Here is a 6,234-nt window from a genome sequence, read left to right as displayed (position 1 = left end):
AATATTTGTCTGATTTATCTGACTTACTTCATTTAGTATGATAACCTCTGGGTCCATTCATGTTGCTGCAAATGACATTATTTTATTCTTGTTTATAACTAATATTCCATTCTGTGTATACATATGTGTGTGCATATATATATATATATGTGTGTGTGTGTATATATATATTATTCCTTTATCTATCTTTATCTATCTTCCTTTGTCTATCTATGCCTTCATTTTCCTTTATCCATCTATTCCTCTTTCCATGGACACTTAGGTTGCCTCCATGTCTTGACTCTTCTAAATAGTGCTGCTGTGAACACTGGGTTGCATGTATCTTTTTGAATTAAAGTTTTCATCTTTTCCATATATACATCCAAGAGTGGGATTGCTAGATCACATGTAAAACTCAGGCTTTTATCACCTATTTTAGAGTGACTTTTGTGAGAGCAGAGCAATTTTCAGGCATTCATTTTCACTTTCATCTATAGGAGTGACATCGCAGAGTGATTAAGAGCATAGACTCTGAGCATTGATGCTTAGGTTCAAATCTCAGCTCTGTTATTTACTAATTGGGTAACCTTGGGCAAGTGACTTAGCCTCTCTGAGCTTCAGTTCATCCTCTGTAACATAGGGGTGCTGATAGCTCTACCACCTCATAGGATTTTTGAGAGTATTAAGGGACATCATTTAAGTAGAGTTTAAATTGGTTGGATATGAGAACCAGGAGAGAGGTCTTTATCTCAGGTCCCTAGAATGCTCAGAAAATATCTGCTGAATGAAAGACTCCACACATTACCCGAGTGGGTACTGAATTTAACGTTCTTAAACTAAATACTTAAATCAAGGGAATGGCATATCCTTATCTGGCTCCAGGGACTGCCTGCCCCCTCAGTCTTCTGTTCTCTTGCATGGTGGGAGGACAACAGAAGAGCTGGGTTGAGTCTCAGGGTTTCTTCTAACAGGATGGATTTTTCTGTGCTAACCTCTGCAGTCCTAATCTTTCACCCGAGGGTCAGATCTTTCGTCACCATCTCCCTTGCCCCCACTCTATTCCACGGAGCACGAATTGATCTCTGCTCTCTCCCATGCGATGGTTTTATCAGGAAGTGGGCTTGCTTCTTAATAGAACCTCTTACTTCTGAGACCGACCCAGAGGAAAGAGGGCTTAATTACTACTGACTCTGTACTTTTATTTTACTTTGGCAGACAAAGTTTAATAACATTTAAGAATTAGAACAATTTTTTTCCTCAGGTAAGGTTCTGCTGACCAGCACAAAGTTTTCTCTGATTCATCACATCTTCTAAATCAAAATGACTAAATATGGTTTTTGCTGTCTTCTTTTTCTAAGAAGAGATGTTTATAACCAACGTGTATCACCCAAGCTCTCCTGCTTCCATCAGATAACTCCCTGAAGAAAGGAATGGCTACTTACTCCAGTGTTCTTGCCTGGAGAATTCCATGGACAGAGGAGCCTGGAGGGCTACAGTCCATGGGTTGCATAGAGTCAGTCAGCGACTAACATTTTATTAAACACAGATAAATCCTGGGATTCCATGTGGCTCAGGCTCAAGGCAGTGTCTCACTCAGAGACATCCTCAGTCAATTTTTAAATTAATTAAGCAATTAATTAATTGTTAAATTAATCAGGTGGCTCTAATTCCATGGCCACCTCTGTAAGCAAACAAAAATCTAACCTTGTGCTTGCTTTGGGTTACAGAATTGAAACCAAAGGACAACAAATCGCAAACTGCCAACTGTGCTTTAAACCACAGCGAATCAGCAATTTTCTTACTTTGCTTCTGCCTCTTTTCTTTATTTATACCTTATCTTATGGATTTATTGAGAGGATTAAATAAGGTATTAAATGAGGAATATAAAGCACCTAGCGCCTGACCAGCACAGAGAAGCACTCAATAAAAGCTGTTTTTATTAACATAGCTTTTTCTAAACTTTCTGAACTGAGCCTGTTTTTTTGAAAAAAAATTTTGTTGTTGGAGCATAGTTACTTTACGATGTTGTGTCAGTTTAAAATGGGGGGATGTAAGAACCAGGAGAGACGTCTCTATCTGTACTCTATCTGTATAGAGTTCTGCTGTACAGAAAAGTGAATTAGTTATAAATATACATGCATCCTCTCATTTTTGGATTTCCTTCCCATTTAGGTCACCACAGAGTGCAAGGGCTTCCACTGTGGCTCAGCTGGTAAAGAATCTGCCTGCAATGAGGGAGACCTGAGTTCAACCCCTGCATTGGGAAGATCCCCTGGAGAAGGTAAAGGCTACCCACTCCAGTATTCTGGCCTGGAGAATTCCAAGGACTGCATAGTCCATGGGGTCGCAAAGAGTCAGACACTGAATGACTTTCACTTTCACTTTCAGAGCACTGGCTAGTTCTCTCTGCTGTCCAGTAGGTTCTCATTAGTTGTCTGTTTTATGTGTAGCATCAGTAGTGTGTATATGTCCATCGTGATCTCCCAACCCTCCTTTCCCCCTCTGGTGTCCATGCATGTGTTCTCTATGTCTGTGTCTCTATTTCTGCTTAACAAGTAAGGTCATGTGTACCATTTTTCTAGATTCCACATGCATGTGTACTCAGTTGCCTCAGTCATGTCCGACTCTGTGACTGCATGGACTGCAGCCCACTAGGGTCCTCTGTCCATGGGATTTCCCAGGCCAGAATACTGGAGTGGGTTGTCATTTCTTCCTCCAGGAGATCTTTCTGACTCAGGGATTGAACCTACATCTCCTGTATTGACCAGCGTGTTCTTTACTGCTGAGCCACCAGGGAAGCCCCCTAGATTACACATATATGTGTTAATATATATTTGTTAAAAGTTTCTCCAAGCTTCTATCCCACCGATGTCTACTCCTCACCATTTCTTGTTTCTGGCTGCCCATTTGAATTGCTTTTTGCTCAAATAAACTCTTAAAGTTTTTAATATGCCTCAGTTTATCTTTTAACACAACCTGAAGGTAATGAACAATGCTTCATTTTTTCTCTTAATCTCTTGATGGGATGTCAGAAAAAGAGAATCCTCTTTATTTGTCCCTTTGAAAGAAAATGTAAGATAACTATTGATTATAAGATGAATCACTATTTTTTTTTCTAACATCAAGGAAAGAAAAACTCTGACAAGTGTGTTTTATAATCAATGGTAAAATGCGTCCTTATTTTAGAGATGCTAAAATGTGAAAAAAATGCATGTCTTAGATTCAGGGCGAAGTCATAGTACATACTATAGTACTATGCTGCTGCTGCTAAGTCGCTTCAGTCGTGTCCGACTCTGTGCGACCCCATAGACTGCAGCCCACCAGGCTCCGCCATCCCTGGGATTCTTCAGGCAAGAACACTGGAGTGGGTTGCCATTTCCTTCTCCAATGCAGGAAAGTGAAAAGTGAAAGTGAAGTCACTCAGTCATGTCTGACTGTTCTCGACCCCATGGACTGTAGCCCACCAAGCTCTTCCATCAATGGGATTTTCTAGGCAAGAGTACTGGAGTGGGGTGCCACTGCCTTCTCCGCTATAGTACTATAGTAGCCAGGAAAAAACCAACAGTGTGTAGAAGAACTTAGCTTGGCCTTTTATATTCCTCGTCCTCCACTCCAGAGGCAACTTAAAAATAAAAAAAAAAAATCAATTCTTTGGTTTTATCTCTACCACTAAACAATCTTTTCATCTTTTATTACATATTGGCTTATTTTCTTTAGATAGATAAATTTTTAAAACTGTAACAAATCATGTATTACTGCTACAGTTCCATCTCCCCTTTCCCTCTTATTTCCCCCTTTCATTATGTCTTGAATTTGGTGCATATTACTCTCAGATATGGGCTTACCTAGTGGCTCAGTGGAGGAGACGCAAGAGGCATGGGTTTGATCTCTGGGTCAAGAAGATCCCCTAGAGGAGAGCAAGGCAACCCATTCCAGTATTCTTGCCTGGGGAATCCCCTGGACAGAGGAACATGGCAGGCTATAGTCCATGCGGTCACAAAGAGTTGAACACAACTGAGCAACTAAACAACAACTCTCATATATGCTTTTAACAAATATTTATTTGGCTGCACTGGGTCTTAGTTATGGCATGAAGAACCTTTTGTTGAGTCACGCAAACTCTTGGTTGTGGTGTGTGGGATCTAGTTCCCTAATCAGGGGTTGAACCTGAGCACCCTGCATTGGGAGCACAGTCTTAGCCACTGGACCATCAGGAAAGTCCCTCTCTTACATGTTTTAATATTTTTACTATATATGTTTGTAATCATAAGTAAAAAGATTACTGACTTCTGATCAGACTATTTTCAAAATGGGGTTTCCTTGGTGGCTCAGTGGCAAAGAATCCACCAGCAATGCAGGAGATCCCTTGGTGGGGAAGATCCCCTGGAGAAAAAAATGGCAACTCACTCCAATATTCTTGTCTGGGAAATCCCTTGGAGAGGGGAGCCTGGCAAGCTACAGTCCATGGTGTCACAAAGAGTCCAGTGGCTAAACAATAACATTCTCAAAACACTAAAACATTCTGAAGACCCTCTGAAATGCTCTCAATATTATTATAGTGGTAGTGGCTGATTCCCCTCACCTCTAAATATCTTTGCTTCCCCCTTAAGTTCCCCCAACCCCCCACATTCATCTTGACATGCAACTTGTCTGAATTCTATACTACCTCTCTCTTAGCTTATCATATTAGCTCAGATGGTGAAAAATCTGCCTGCATTTTGGGATACCTGGATTCGATCCCTGGATTGGAAAGATCCCCTGGAGAAGGGAATGGCTACCTGCTCCAAGTACTCTTGCCTGGGAAATTCCATGGACAGAGGAGTCTGGCGGGCTACAGTCCTCGGGGTTGCAAAGAGTTGGACACGACTGAGTGACTAACACTTTCTCTCCTAGCTTATCATGTAGATCAGGGTTGGCAAACTTCTGTAAAGAGCTAGACTGGAAATAGTTCCAGCTTTGCAAACCACACAGTTTTGGTTCCAGCTACTCAGCTCTGACACTATCTCTGCAGCAGCTTTGGACAAGAAGGAAATGAGTGAGCATGGCTGTGTTTCAGTGCAACTCTGTGGACACTGAAATTTTAATTTCATGTCGTTTTCATGGATCATGAATTATTATTATTTTTTTATTTTTGTCTCAACCATTTAAGTCGGAGAAGGCAATGGCACCCCACTCCAGTACTCTTGCCTGGAAAATCCCATGGACGGAGGAGCCTGGTGGGCTGCAGTCCATGGGGTCGCAAAGAGTCGGGCACGACTGAGCGACTTCACTTTCACTTTTCACTTTCATGCACTGGAGGAGGAAATGGCAACCCACTCCAGTGTTCTTGCCTGGAGAATCCCAGGGACAGAGGAGCCTGGTAGGAGGCCATCTATGGGGTCACACAGAGTTGGACACGACTGAAGTGACTTAGCTTAGCAACCATTTAAACATTTAAAAACTAGTCTTAGATCATGGGATGTATGAAAAATAGGAAAAGGGTTGTAATGGGCCCAGTTTGGAGACCCCTGATGTGGATGATTTTAGCTTCTCAGATATCATTAGTATTCCTTCTGCTTCTCCCCAGTGAAGGAGGGTTGTAGTAGGCTGAGGTTGCAGGCAAGATTCCCCCAACTCAGCATCAAGATGGAGCGGGGACTCTGGGAATACTCATACATGTATCATGTTGTATCTGCTACACCAAAAGGGTATTGTGTACTCACACACACACTGACACACACACACACACACTTTAAAAGATTACCTTAAAAAAATCTGCTCTAATAAAGATGCTGACAGAGAGAGCAGACTTGTGGACACAGCGGGGGATGGAAAGGGTGGGAGGAATTGAGAATAACATTGACATGTGTACATTACCATATGTAAATGTCCCAGTGGCCTAATGGACAAGGCACTGGCCTCCTAAGTCAGGGATTGTGGGTTCAAGTCCCACCTGGGGTGGTGTCAGGGCAGGAGAGCTTGCCCCAAATTAACTTTTGGGCTTCCCAGATGGTGCTAGTGGTAAAGAACTCACCTGCCAATGTAGGAGACATAAGAGATGCGGGTTCTATCCCTGGGTTGGGAAGATCCCCTGGAGGAGGAAATGGCAACACACTGCAATATTCTTGCCTGGAGAATCCCATGGACAGAGAGGCCTGGCGGCCATAGTCTATGGGGTTGCAGAGTAGGACACAAATGAGCACACACACTGCTGCCATGTGGAAAACAGATAGCTAGTGAGAAGCTGCTGTACAGCACAGGGAGCTCAGTCCAGTG

General features: G+C 42.4%; 1 non-coding gene across 1 annotated transcript; it reads left to right on the top strand.

Annotated features, from left to right (window-relative positions):
* Positions 1–5,846: 5,846 nt before the first annotated feature.
* Positions 5,847–5,919, top strand: TRNAR-CCU (transfer RNA arginine (anticodon CCU)). Its single transcript has one exon. It is a non-coding gene; the product is annotated as a tRNA-Arg (tRNA).
* Positions 5,920–6,234: the final 315 nt, after the last annotated feature.

Source organism: Bos taurus, chromosome 5, assembly GCF_002263795.3.
Source record: "Bos taurus isolate L1 Dominette 01449 registration number 42190680 breed Hereford chromosome 5, ARS-UCD2.0, whole genome shotgun sequence".
Taxonomy (NCBI): domain Eukaryota; kingdom Metazoa; phylum Chordata; class Mammalia; order Artiodactyla; family Bovidae; genus Bos; species Bos taurus.
This window is presented reverse-complemented; position numbering and strand designations above follow the sequence as displayed.